Source organism: Triturus cristatus, chromosome 9, assembly GCF_964204655.1.
Source record: "Triturus cristatus chromosome 9, aTriCri1.1, whole genome shotgun sequence".
NCBI lineage: Eukaryota > Metazoa > Chordata > Amphibia > Caudata > Salamandridae > Triturus > Triturus cristatus.
The window spans coordinates 608,983,097-608,998,492 of NC_140592.1; positions in this window are offsets into that span (position 1 = coordinate 608,983,097).

A 15,396-nucleotide genomic window follows, 5' to 3' on the forward strand; every position below is an offset into this window, starting at 1 on the left:
CTACATCGCCAGTCATAACGTACGGAGTGCTTTGATCAAAAACAGGGAATGGCATTAACAACGCTGAGAGACCACGCGTTTCATTGCCGTGCAAGTTTAACCACGCTTGCCTTTACCACACATATGCCTTTACCAAGCAAATGCGTGTTAAATGCAGACAGCGCTCTATATTCAGAGAGGATGGCCGGGGAGCAGAAACAGGAAGGATCGGGACAGAAAGGATCGGGATGTGGCTTGGTAAGTAGGGCTGGGGGCCGGGTTGTAGGGCTCAGGATGGGGAAGAGCGGGATAGTTTTGGGGGCAGGGGGCAGGTTTAGGGCTCAGGGCAGGTGGTGGGGTGTTTTTTGGGCCTGGGTCAGGGTCGTTTTTAGAGCTGGGGTCCGGGTTTTAGGGCTCAGGACGAGGGGGTCGGTGCAGTTTTTTTAGGCTGGGAGCCGAATTTAGAGCTCAGTGCAGGGTGCTGGGATCGGGATCGTTTTTAGATTTGGGGGGCAGATTTTAGTTCTCAGGGAGTGAGGCTGGGGTGTAATCTTTACCACGCATATACCTTTAACAAGCATGCCTTTAAAAATAAATTTGCTGTAAAGGCATTCGTGGTAAAGACATGGTCATAGTAGACTGCGTTGTTAAGCCATGCGATATAATCGCATGCAATGTTCCGTCTTACCACCCCAAAAACAATATTTAAATAAGGTAATGTATGCATCTTTGCCAAGTGAGAAAACCACAGTTTCTGGTATCAGTAAAGAGCCCTTTAATGACCCAACAATCTTTTATCCTGTGAGTTCTTGAGGTATACTTAGAATGGAGGAAAAAATAATAATATGCTATAGCGCAACACGAAGAAGGTTGAATCCGATGCTGAAGGAGAGCTTATACAATGAAGTGAATCAAGCTTAACTTTGGCTGTAACATCCATTGACCCATTTGGTTTAACACATCTCCCTTGATCTGACAGATATTGAGAAATGGAATACACATGTTGATTATATCTGCTTAGATGTTCTTCATCCATGGGGCATAAAATGGCTGCAGTCAGACAGGTTGACCTTCATTTAAGGACTGATATGACAATCTATCTGCACCTAATGACAGGCTTGCTTGAGTCTTCCGATCTGCAGAGCTAGGATAATCATCCTCAAATATTAACCTCCCTTGTAGAGGCCATGTCTATATGTCTATAACGGGTCTCCAACCAGTAGCTCGAGAGCTACTGTACCTCTCCAGCTTCATCTCAGTAGCTCAGCTGCGTGCAGCCCAGCTTATTAAATTAGAAAGCTTTTGCTTGGTTGAATGATTTACACACATAGAAAAGTTGAAATTATACAACACTACCAATATTTGTAGATCTCAACGAGTTTCATTGAACATAAGTAGCTCTCAGTCCAGAAAAGGTTGGAGACCCTGCAGACCTTCACATATCTTGTTAGGTCTCGCCTGACCCAGCGCATGCGCTGGTCTGGCGAGAATTATTGAGAGGGCTCCAAAAAGTGCTACCAGGCCAGCCTAGAGCTACAGTGCATGTGCGCGGGCGCACGCGCCGCGCTTCACCGCGATTACTTTCACTTTGGGCCGCACGGTCGCTTTGATGTTTGATCGCAATCACTTTCACGGCCGCACGGCCGCTTTGCATAGCCAATAGGTCTCGCTTTTGGGACCTTAGAAGTATTTAGTTACGCAAATGTTGCATGGCTAAACACTTATAAGTTCCCAAAGGCGAGACCTATTGGCTATGCCAATGCTTGGCTATATTGCATTGTGGTTCTTGACTAACGCATCACCCTGCTCGTCTGGCTCGATCTAGTTAACAGAAGGAGACATTAAAGGTACCCTTGAGAACCATTATGCCATCTCTCACTGAATAGCTGCAGTGGTGCTTTGCGATGTACCTTAATGCTGTAAACCAAGATCATGGGGCTTTTTAATTGTAATGATCGCTTTTCTCTAAGCATGACAAAACATGATACGGATGCAAGTTTCAGCTCACGTTAAGGCTACACATTCTTCTCTTATGGAAAGGCATTAAACTTAACTGCTCTTTCGTGCACGTTACAACGCATTCTTTTGACGTATGCAACGATTATGCATTTCCCGACGCCTAATTCCCCGTGTTTCAATGTCTGCTGAATCGTTTGCTGTATAAATGTTAATTAATTTACCAGAGTTAATTATAACATACACTTTGAAGATCACAAGCCTGACAATGTGATCCGCGATTATTCTGCTGCGGCAGGTGTCTTTAAAAACCGCCCTGGTGTTAGCTGCAACACACGCTGAATTCTGAAGGCTAAATCTGGAATTCCTTTCCAGGAAATAAAAATATTGACGACTCTAATTAAATTCAGTAAAACGTTTACACATCTTAAATACCTTGGGGCATATCAACAAGGGCTTTATCTCTGCTTTTTTGGCTTTAAAAGCCAAAAAAGGAGAGATAAAACTAGCACCCTATCAACAACAGGGTGCTAACATGCAAATTTGCATGTTAGCACCCTTTTACTCTACGCTTCCCCTTGCATCTCTAATGAGATGCAAAGGGGGCGTTGCAGAGTAAAATAATAGGAGAAATGTCGCTAAGCGACATTTCTCCTATTATCAAGAATGTCGCTAACCCTGTTAGGGACAAAAAAAGCAGCGCTAACCGCGGTTAACGCTGCTTTTTTACGTCTGCTAATTTTCAGACTTATCCATGATATCCTATGGAAGGAGGATATCATGGCTAAGTTTGCCTGTCCCTATCAACAAGGTAACGTGTGATTATCGCTGGGTTTCCAGCGATAATCTCACGTTAGCCTGTTAGCGTGTAGATTTTTATCGCTATTGAGATAAGCGTTGCTAATAGCACGCTATCTCAGCGATAAAAATTCACGCTAGCCGGCGATAATTATCCTCACGCTAAGAGCGCTGAGCGATAATTATCGCCGGTTGTTGTTGATATGCCCACTTGTGTCACGAATTCGTGGCAGGTTCGAGTGCTATCTTTGTTTTTAGAGATTCGTGGCTCAAAGGGAAGGGACCTGAGCTTTATTTTAAGTCGCAAGAGGCTAATTGTAACGATTAAGGGAAAGACAACGCTTGCACGGGCCGGCATCCGTCTGGCACAATAGCAGGACGTGAAACACAATACATTCGGGCTGAGTTCGCGCTACATTAAACTGCCCAAAAAAGAAAAAGAAAACCTGCAACACAAAAAATAAAAAACAGCGGGTTTGGAAAATGTGTGTTCGTGAAGCCTTTTAGTGCACCATTTAAGTGAGGATTTGGGTGTTAAATGTGTGTGCCTGCAAAGAAAATTGTGAGTGTTCCCACAGGCTGCATTTCAGACGAACCCTCCATACAACCTTCAAAATCAGGTTCCCAGTCTCCAACCTACCAAAACATTTTCCTCAGGCCATTCACATATGGCCATTCTAGCCTCAGCCATTGGACAATTACTTTTGGTGGCATAGTACAAGAACCTTCTTCAGTGTAAGGTAGAGCCTTGCTATGGATGAGGAATAACCTTACTGTTGAGGGTGAGAAATGTTGATATTATTATTTCACTGCCATACACAACCCAACCTTATTTTGCCGTCCACATATGTTTAGCAGCCTCACGCCTACCGTGCAAGACAACCCATTTTTAGCCCTATACATGAGCTAAACTCCTACAAATACTGATTTGCAGGTAGTTGCTGGCAGTGTAAGGTGATTAACCAATACTTTTTTAACCAAGCAGGCCCTCAAGAACAAACCAAATGGACAGCAACTAGCACCAATGTCAGAATCTCAAACATCTAGAGACAATGGATCTACATTATTCTTCTGCCATTATCTGCTTCGAAAACACTTCAGCCAAGTACTACAAGTTTAAATGTATTTCCATTGTGTACAAAACCCAATTCATATGTTTGGTCACCACACCATATGTTATATCATTTACTGGATTCTATTGTTGCTATTTTTTCTCTGTGCAGTTTACCTCTGCAAACCAAGACTAAAGTAACTGTGCTCCTGCATTTAAACATGGTAAAACTGGCTTACCAGGATTGACATATTTAACTTGCCAACATGTCCTTACTATAAGGTTTAGCTAATACGCCCGCGACCTGGAAGTTAATCCCAATTATGGCACCTGTGGTGTCATCTTCAGGGGTGTCCTGTAAATAATGTAATACATGGCTTTAGGCCTACAATGTGCAATCTGTCTGCTGCAGCCTAAATATTACTGTCCTACCTGTCAAAATATTCCTTTCTGACAGGCGGGAAGTCCTGCTTTTAAATATTGATGTCACCCCTAAGTACAACTTGTTGCCCACAAGGTACGGTGCCTTATATTTACAAGTGGACAATGTGGGAAATTGAAGTTGGCAGGATACTCCTTAGATGAGACCCCAAAAGTCATTTCAGTGGTAGGGCTGTAACTGCATCTGAGAAAACATCCAAGTACAGATAGCAGACTTTATTTAATCTGTAACTTTTGATAGGAAACAGCTAAAAGATTAATTTAAATATTTTCATATATATTAAAAGTCAAATTCATTGATCAAGTTAGAATTGTCATAAATTTATGTTAGAATTGGCATCTTTTGGCATGTTTCCCCAGACTTTTTGTTTTCTGACCTCCCATTTTTGACTCTGTTTCTGCTGGTGTAATCATTCTGTGCACTTTCCTCACTACTGTCCAGTGGTAAAGTGCAAGTGCTCCTGTATAAAAAGTGTTATGGATTGGTGTTTCCATGATTGGCCTATTTTGATTTATGCGTCAGTCCCTAGTAAAGTGCACTGAGAGTGCCAGGACCTATAGATCAAATGTTGTTGGTGTGCTGTGGCACCGGATTGTGCCACCCACGCAAACAGCCCATAAAGTGTACCTCTGGCCTGGCATTGCAGAGCCTGTCCGCAGCCTGGGGCTGCCATGTTGACTTGGCAAGTGACCACACTTCCAAGTCCCTGAACCTTCCCTTTTCTACATGTTAGTCACCCCTAAGGTAGGCCCAAGGTACCCCTGTGGGCAGGGCAGGACATGCCCTGGTGTGTGTGGCATGTCCTGATAGTGAATTACAGCCTACTTTGTTTCTCACTATTGTAAGGCTACCTGTTCCCCATAGGCCAGAATGGTCAGTTTGATTATTACATCCTATAATCCTAACTGACTCAGGGAACACGGAAGAAATTCCGAATGATAAAATACATCTTTTAGTACTCAGAATGATAAAATTCATTTTTTAGTAAAGTTGGTTTTAACATTCTGTGTTTAAAAATACCACTTGTAGAAAGTAGGTATTTTCTTGTCTAACCATCCAGGCCTGCCTCTGTTAGTTTGTGTATTCCTTGTCTGAAGTTTGAGTGACAGGGGCTGGGGGATTCCAGGAGACAGGGTGAGTCAGCACAGGGCTGAATAGCAAGATTTACATGTAGATGGGTGGGAGGAGTTGCACCTGGGACCTGAATAGGGCTGGGCCTTCCCTCCACAGTGCTGGCTCCCCCTCCTGTGGTGCGTCTGATGTCCCTGGCCTACACTGTGAAAGGAAAGAAGGAGTCTTGTCAACAAAGTGCTCCAGGACTGACCAGAACAGGTTTGGACTAGGCAAATGCCTCTCTGCCTTCAGAAAACAAAGAGAATTTGAGGATAAAAAGGGGGACCCAAACCGCAGAACTTCAGAACTCGCTGGAATCAAGGAACCTGCCAAGAAGAAGAGCTGGAAGAGCTGCCAGGAGGAGTACTGCCCCTTCGCTGTGTTATTGCTTTTTTGGGTTGGCCTGCAGCTGCTGCTTCTGCCTTGGGCAGTGAAAGGACTGGACTGAACTTTCTTTACTTGTGCTGAGTATCTTCAAGGGCTTGAGGTAGAACTTGCCCCCTGTTCACGAAGTCTCAAGAAAAACAAAGACCTCAAGCCCGAAGCCATCTACGACGCCGCTGCCGACTCCGTGTCCTGATGGCACCGCAGAGGGCACCGCCGCAATGCCACACTGCAACCTTGGTCTCACCAATGAAGCCTGTTGACGCCACCACCGAGCCGCTGCTAGCACCGTGACCTGTGGGCACCGCACTCCACAGCGCCTCACTTCACGCCGAAGCTTTGGCACCGCAGAGAGCACCGCTGCAACGCCGCACCACAACCCTGGTCTCACCGACGACGCCTACTGATGCCGCCACCGAGCCACTGCTCGCACCGCGACCTGTGGGCACCGCACTCCGCACCGCCTTGCTTCACGATGACGCCTTGGTATCCCCGACGATGACGCTCTACACCGGACTCGACGTTGCTGCTTGCACCATAGTTCAAGGGCACTGCTCGTAAAGTTACACTGCGCACCGCCCTCCGACGCCAGTGCCATCGACTCCAGTTCGTCAGCCGGCGATAGCGCTTCAGCAATGACAACGTCGCTGCTGAACCGTGAGTTGCCAGCACTGTGACGAGCACTGCTTTCATCTCACACCGCGACCCTGGTCTCACTGACGACACCATCTGACGCCGCCACCGAGCCGCTGCTCGCACCGCGACCTGAGGGCACCGCATGCCGCACTGCTGCACTTCGCAACGCAGCACCCTACGCCTGCCGACGTCGGCGCTCCTGATTCCATCAGAGAGGAGATCGACCTGCAACGCGTGGGACAACAAGAGGTCATCGACAACCTCCATTTCTAAAAAGTACTGTTTGCCGGTCTTCACGACACCGTAGCTGACCCACGAAGCTGCTGTCAGCCAGAACTGTTTGTATTTGTTTGTTCATGATGCCGTGATAGCCCCGGATGGAGCTATCGACATCACGGAACTGTTTTTCAAGGATACTTTGAGAGCTGAAGATTTTTACATACTGTATTGTGGATTTTTATCGTATTTAGTCTTTTCTTAAGTATATAAAAATATTGGATATTTTTCTAAACTGGTGTGGTGTCCTTTTGTAGTGCTTACATTGTATTACTGTTGATTATGTGCAAATGCTTTACACACTGCCTCTAAGATAAGCCTGACTGCTCGTGCCAAGCTACCAAGGGGGGTGAGCAGCGGTTATTTTAGGAGTGTAACTCCCTTAACCTCATGGGCGTCCGCAGAAATTTTTCCAGAGGGGGAGAACATGGCAAATTAAGGGGCGTGGCTAATGTTAATCAATAGGGGCGGGGCTAAAATGGCAGACAATCAGGATCGGGTAATGTTCGGGCCAGCCTGAGAAAAACAAGCACTGGCATAGCCAATAGGTCTCGCCTTTGGGACCTTATGACTGACTCACTGACTGAAGAACTTATATAGCGCACTTTTGCCGAGGCGTCTTGGCGCTGGGTAAGTATGATGCCAGCAGTATAAGTATTTAGTTCTGCAGCAGGTTCCAAAGGCGAGACCAATTGGCTATGACAATGCTTGTTGTTATATCTGGGCATGTTGAGAGGCTAGGGGACTGAGTCTCGATGTCGGGTTGGGAGCACAGCAATGACCTACTCAATTTGAATGCGTAGGGAATAGAACCGGAGGGGTTAAATGAATGGTTCACTGCCAGGAATAACAGGAAGGTAGAAAGTTATGCTGGTTAGAAAGGTAAGGAGGGGTAGAGGCAGGCATGGTGGTGAGGGGAGAAACAGATGCATGCTAGGAGAGCGCTGTGAGGGAGTGAGGCGAAATGGGAAGAGGCACTGAAGGTGGGTCGGGTAAAGACCGTAGTGAGGCAAACAGAAGGGTAGCGAGGGGTGAAGGGTAGACAAAGAAGTGAGGTGTAGAAGAAAAAGATTCAGGAGCAGAGACAGGTAAATAAAAGCTGGAGAGGGGAGAATAACGCAGTCGTAGAACGTGAGGGTAGAGAGAGGGAGAGGTGTGTCAGACAGGTAGAGACAGCTGAGGAAGAGGAAATAATAAAGACTGAGGTAGACAGCTGAGGTAGAGGGGTGCGTTGATATAAAGGAAGTGCAGAGATGTGTCACAGATGTTACTGAAGAGGAAAAGAAGTAGAGATATTGAGAAAGAAGTAAGGCACTAAAAGAACTAAGGTGGTGAACAGAGGTAGAACGAATGGAAGGGGAGGGAACACGTAGAAGATGAATGGCAGGGTAAAATGAGCGATCAGGCAGTGAGTGTGAGGAGTGGGATACAGAGGGATATGTGGCAGTGAGCGCGAAGTGCGGGGTACAGAGGGATATGTTGTGGCAGTGAGCACAAGGTGCGGGGTACAGAGGGATATGTTGTGGCAGTTAGCGCATGGTGTGGGGTACAGAGGAATATAAGGCAGTGAGCGCAGGCAGGGCCGGCTTTAGCGCTCGTGGCGCCCAGTGCGATAATGCTTTTTGGCACCCCCAATGACCACCTCCACTACAGGTTCTTCATAACCATCCTTTCACAGCGCCCCTCAAGCCTCCGTAACCATTCAGTTTCAGGTGCATTTAATTCATTTTATAGCGCCGCTCCTATCAGTGTAAGGTGTCGGAACACTTTACATCACACAGATTACATAGAGACAATCAATCATAAGTGTGTAAATCAGTGCATAGGAAATGTTACATAAGAGGACAAGAAGGTGTAGGAGTCACATGTCATCCATACAGGTAGGCAGGATAGTTTAAGAGGGCTTGGTCAGGAGAATCAGAATACCTAGAATTTAAAACCTAGCACCATGGATGGGGGGTTCTCTTTATTAATAAGAATTGATTTCTACCCAAATTAACTGAGGTTCCGTGAGAATCGTAATGAAATTTTTTTTGGGTTTGTTCGAATATGGACGAGTTTGGTATCTACGAACCGCAAATGACGAGTTTAGTGGGTGTACGCGTTTTCGCTACGCTACTATGTATGGTTCGTCTCATTCCTGGGTATGTCCATCTGAACCCTCGGGTTCCATTTTAGATACGGCATCCATTTTGTCTCTTGCCCTCAAGTAGTCAGTGAACGGACAATGTCTGCTTCGTGACCCAGGGATTCCCAAGCTTTCGCGGAGGACACATGTTCCTTTGAAGGTGTCTTTATGATGAGGGGGATGACACTGCAAGGGCAGATGGCTCCGCTCGAGGCTCATCTTGCCGTGCTAGTCTATTGTTTCAGTCGTGCATGCATTAGGCACGAGTCCTTTGATCCTGCAATCAAGTTTCCGATATTGCTCTCTATACTCTTTTCCAATCTGTTGTGCACCCTTGTTTTTCCTTTGCATCTGTTTCTGTCCCTTCTCCTAATTCGTTTACAGTCAGAATGGAATGTGCTTAATGTGGGAATAATGTGCTTTTACAGTTGGGAACCGGCAATGCTGCTGTAATTATGTTCCGGGCTTCTGAGAACATGAGTGCGACCCTTTTGAAGTTTACTGTGGGAACTGAGTTGTAACCTTTTGTTTGCCATGTTGTTCAATGACGAAAATGTGTATAAAAGGAGCGATCCACTTTTACAATTTGAAGCAGTCTCTCAGAACCTACACGTTGTGTACTTCTTGCGATTTCTGTATCCCTGCAGTAAATAAATGCTGATCTTTGACGCCGCAGGAAGTGTCCCGTGTCTCTGTGTTTTGTACGCCGGAACAGGTAACCCACGAAGGTTTCAGGTGTTGTCCCCTGGCACCGCTGGGCCTTAGAATAGCCCAGTCCTTCAGTTGGCGCCCAACGTTGGGCGACATCAGTGGTACCGGTCCAAAAGCCCTAAGATCGTGAGGAACTTCGTGTGAAATCTCCGAGGGAGGGTGCACCCCGCTTCATCGATCCAGTTGTCGAAATAAGTGGTCTGAAGACTTTTCCCGCGAAGATTCCCACCTCCTGACGGCTGCGACGGACTGATGCCCTGACTGTCGACCTGTTTTGGCGCCTGGCGTAGTCCTTTGTACGGCGAGACGATAGACGGGCCTTCCTGTTGACGCCATTGCTCTTTCAGTTAAGTATTTGTGGGTCGCTAAATCTGGTTGTTTGCATGGTTCCATTGCGTTTGTGGTTCTTAGTTGTTGGTTCTTAGTTGTTGGGTTTTATTTGACAATTGCAATTGCCAAAAACCGAGGGTCTTGCATTTTTTGCGAGGACATCGTAATTCGATAGCCCTTGAAGGTTGTAAACTCGGTTAGTGTGCACGATGCCTGGCCGTAGTACTTTGTTTGGTTTCCTTAAATGTTGCAGCACGGATTCCCGACTGGAGGATTCATGTCCGATACCTCCAGTTGGAACTCCAATTTATGAGCTCTATAGTCGCCACGGAGTAGGTCCTATCGTATATAATGAATATTGGATTCGTTACACTAAATATGATGGTGTTCTTAGTTGGCCATTACATGGTAGTTTCGAAACTGCAATATTAGATAATCTTGAAGCTAAATTGTTTAAAAAGAAGGCTAGGCCGGCCATGTTTGATTCCTTTCGGTTATGGCGTAAAGAGGCCAAGCAGAAGGAAATCAAACAGATTAAGAAAAATAAGAGAGAAGGTGTTATTACGGTAATGCGAAATGCAGAACAGTATCAGCGAGACAAAGATGAGAAGGAGCAGGAAGTTTTTGCTAGACTGCATCATATGGCGGTGGATAAATGTTATCCGGTTTTACCGTCTAGTTCTGATAAGACGGGAGAAGAAGCGGTAGAGGATCCATTATTGTCTTATCTATTGAAATCACCACCTCCCTATGCACCAGACACTATGGGTCCTGTGATTCCTCCTGTTCCTCAACCTGTTGTCCTGGCGGCTGCTGGTCAGCCTGTTGTTCCTCCTGTTCTCCCGAATCCCCTTGTGCCGCAAATTGTCCATCCTCCTCTACCCGCTCTTCTTCCTACTGTTCCTTTGCCAGTACCTCAACAGCCTATTGTTACTACTACTCCTGTTATCCCGACTACTGCTACTGTTTCTACGTTTACTCCTAATGTTGTTGCTCCTGTACTTCCTTCTTCTTCGCCTTCTGTTCGTAGTCGTATATTTAATGCTGTCGCTAATCTCTATTCTCCACTCTTTGGACCGATACTCGGGTCCGATCTTTCTGATGTCTCTCAGAGGCGCAGTCAAATTCCTGATGGTAGAGAACGTGAGTCGTTAGTGAAAATGGCGCGTAAATGGATTAGGCATCCTGCTAAGTATACTTCGCGTAAAGTTTTTGAGACGTTTTCTCAGTTTAATGAGCCCACACAAAGATTTGTGTACGAGGAAATGTGTAAATCCTTGAGAGAAGAGTGGGATAATGATGAGGTAGACAATGTACCGACCGAGATCACTGAACTTCAGAATCAGTTTTCGAATAGTATGATTGTGGGTGGTAATGTTCGACGTGCTTTAGAGCGTCTGTTATCTTTTCGATCTACAGTACAACCTCGAGCATTGTTTAAGGACGAAACTGAGGAGCGGACGGCACAACCTGGTCAGTATCCTATGCGGGAAGTTCCCCCAGTATGGATGCCAGGTGATCCTGCTGCTAATCCTGTTGTTCTACCACACTTTCAGAGAGTTTGGATACACCTCCCATGGAAGCGATCGGAAGTTTTGCAGGTAAAGCAAACTTTGCCTGACCCCCGCAAAAATCCTGCAGGTTATTATAAGGAGTTATCCCAATTAGTGGATGCTACTGTTATGAACCTTGCCGATATCGACATGTTGTTTGGTAACGTAGTACCTCAACCGATTTGGGCGAAAATCCGTCAAGAGAATCACGCAGCTGAGTTAGGCGGTGATTGGGCTGCTCTTGCGGCGGCTGACAGACGGCAAGTTGGTGGGGCTAAACCTGAACAGATCATTGAGAATCTGCCCCAGAGGATAATTACACTTATGAAGACACTTATGCCAGCAATAAGAGTTAACTGGGACAAATTGTCTGCGTGCAAACAAAAGAAGGGCGAGAGTTTCTCCGATTTCTTTACGAGATTTGAGGAGGCATTCATCGATCACAGTGGTGAGGATATGAGCTCTGAGGGAGGTCAGCGATTGTTTGTTGATAAATTTGTATCGAATTTGTTGCCTGAACTAAGCAACAAATTGAAGAATTCTGAAAGTTCGTGGGCCGTTTCTACCACTGCTCAGATATTAGCCACGGGCCAATACTACGAAAATAGAGAGAAAGAAGAAAGCGAACGTGCAGATAAGAAAACGAAGGATCTTAAAACTAAGGTCTTATTGCAGCAAGCGTATCCTCCGCGCTCGAATCAAAATGACTCGCAACAGCCAAATCGATTACACTCACAGTTTTCTAGATCACAGTCGCGTACTGACTCCTCTACACCTCGATCTATGCTGGGGTATAATCAATGCGCATATTGTAGGGGTGAGGGCCATCTGAAGTTTAATTGTCCAGTTTTGCGTGACCGAAACAATGGTGTTTCGGCTCGAGGAGGTCGTAGTGGTCCTCAACAAGCGTCACGTGGTAGAGGTCGCGGTGTTACTCAGAATCAGAATGAGCGTTTTGCCACTTCATCAGACTTGCAAAATTGCTTTGATCGGCGCGATTTATCGTCTGGTAGATCTGCACAGTATCATGTGGACGACTATTATGTCGAGCATGATGTTGATGTTGATGGTAATTACTAGGACAGCCATAGACAAAGAAAGGGAGTAGTATCAGTTCCGGTTGATCAGAGAGGGCCTTATGTCGCAGTTGCCACATTGGGCGTAGTTGAGCCTTTTCTGTTGGACACTGGTGCAGCGAAAAGTTCCATCATGCATTCGAAACTCCCTGGCGCGCCTTTGTCTGGCTTAACGAATGTTTCCGTTGGATTCTCTGGCCCCCCGTTAGCAATCCAGTTTCTAGCCCTTTGCCCCTTACAATTGGGTCTCGTGAGTTAGAGGCTCCTTTGATTTTGACTACTGGTTGTGGTGAGAATCTTTTGGGCCTGGATTTGTTGAAGCGGTTATATGCGACTTTGTACTGTTCTCCTGCGGGAGTGAAGCTTACGTTGGGTCAGAGAGTGATCTCTCCTATGTATTTGTCGACTGATAAGCTCCCACCGGAATTGAATTCTCTTCCTGAGTCTTTGTGGGCGACAGGTCCCAACGACGTGGGCCTGCTGGATATACCACCTTATGTTGTTCAATTGAAATCCAACGTGCGACTGCCACGCATTCCCCAGTATCGTATCTCTCTTGATGGAGAACGAGCACTATTAGCGATCATTTACGATTTGATCGATAAAGATGTCATTGAGGAAACTCGGGGTAACGTGTGTAATAGTCCTGTGTTACCTATTTTGAAACGAACTGACCCATCCAAGCCTCCTGTGTATCGTTTTGTTATTGATTTAAGGGAGGTAAATAAAATTGTTATTCCACAGTTTCCCGTGGTGCCTGACATTACAGCTTTGCTGACTCTGATTCCAGCTTCCGCGTCATGGTTTTCGGTAATCGATCTGAAGAATGCTTTCTTTAGCATTCCGATTGCTGAGGAAAGCAGAGATCTATTCGGTTTCTCATTAGGTGGTCGCAGCTTTAGGTTTAAACGCGCACCTCAGGGCTACTGTGAGAGTCCATCGATCTACAGCCAAGCTCTTAAGAGTCAACTTGATGCGTTTGTGTTACCGGCTGGTGCGGCCTTGATTCAGTACGTTGATGATCTGTTGGTAGCTGCTGACACTGAACAGATTTGCAGAACTGCTACAGTATCACTGTTACAGCATCTATGTGATTTACATCACAAAGTGTCACCTTCTAAATTGCAATATTGTTGTCAAGAAGTAACCTATCTCGGTCACTTATTGTCAAAGGAGGGAAGAAGGTTGACCCCAGAAAGAATTGCAGCGATTGCTCGAATGACTGTGCCAACAACTCAGAGAGATGTGCGTGCCTTTCTAGGTATCACGTCATACTGCAGACAGTGGATCCCGACCTTTTCACTGTTAGCGAAACCATTGACAGCTCTCACGTGCAAGGATGTTTCGACTCCTTTGCCATGGACGGAAGAATGTCAGAAAAGTTTTTCTGAACTGCGTGATGCGCTGTGTTCGGCTCCTGTGTTAGGTACTCCTGACTACAGTAAACCATTTACACTATACGTTCACGAGAGAGAAGGTTGTGCGTTGAGTGTTTTGACGCAACAATTTGGTGGTAAGCAGCGTCCGTGTGCATATTTTTCCTCGACCTTAGACCCGGTAGCTAGAGCGTTGCCAAGTTGCTTGAGAGCGACAGCGGCAGCTGCGGTGTCTATTCGACAATCCGCAGGTCTGGTCATGGATAATATGCTCACAGTGATGGTTCCGCATGCAGTTGACACTCTCCTGAATCGTACAAAAACTCAACATCTGACGAGTGCAAGGTTGTCCGGCTATGAGTTGACACTTTTGGCAAGTCATATACAGATCAAGCGTTGTAATGTGCTGAATCCGGCGACATTGTTGCCGACTAATATCGAATCAAATGATGTACCACCACATGATTGCTATTTACGAACTGAGGAAGAAACGAAGGGTCGTGTGGACCTGAAAAACACTCCATTGACAGACCCCGATGGCACTTTGTATGTTGATGGTTCATGTTTTAAGTTGCCGAATGGTGATGTGACGACTGCGTATGCTGTAGTGACGTTGAGTACGGTTGTGGAAACTGCGAGATTGAGTCAGAATTCAGCGCAAGCGGCAGAGTTGATTGCGTTGACAAGAGCGTGTGTTTTGTCTAAAGGAAAGCGAGTGAATGTGTTTACCGATAGTCAATATGCATTTGGCGTTGCACATAGTTTTGGTCGATTGTGGAGAGAACGAGGATTTATGAGATCGCATGGTACGAAGATCCAACACGGACAGCTCGTGAACGATATTTTGGATGCACTTACATTGCCTAAACAGGTGGCAATTATTAAATGTAGCGCGCATCGAAAGGTTACGGATGATGTTGGTCGTGGTAATGCATTTGCGGACGAGATTGCTAAGGAAACGGCTAAGAATCTTGCAACCCGATTGTATGTTACGAGTTCAGTGAGGTGGCCGACGGAGACTGGTATGTGTGAAGACACTGTTGAGAGCGTGAAAGCAATTCAGAATGAGGCCACTGAAACTGAAAAGGCCAAGTGGAAAGAAAGCACAGGAAAGTTGGACATGCATGGATGTTGGGTTGACTTGTCGGAATGTCAGAGGTGGATGTTACCGGATGCATATGTGCTAGCCGTTGTGACTATGGCTCACGGCTTGTCACACATTAGCGCGAAAGGTATATGTAAGTTGCTGTCCCCTGTATGAAAGAATGATGGTATTGCTAAATGTGCTGAGAGAGTGGTTAAGAATTGTATGGTGTGTTTGATGCATAATCCTGGCAAGGGCACCCCCACTCCACCCGGCCATTTTGCTCCTTCTGCCTGTCCCTTTGAGGTTATCCAACTGGACTTCATCCATATGGAGAGATGCAATAATTTGAAGTACGTTTTAGTTGTGGTTTGTGCGTTCTCCAGATGGATCGAGGCCTATCCTCTTAAGGATAATACTGCCCTGTCCACAGCGAAAGTCCTACTGAAGGAATACTTTCCTCGGTATGGAATGCCACGGATTGTGTGGTCAGATAACGGAAG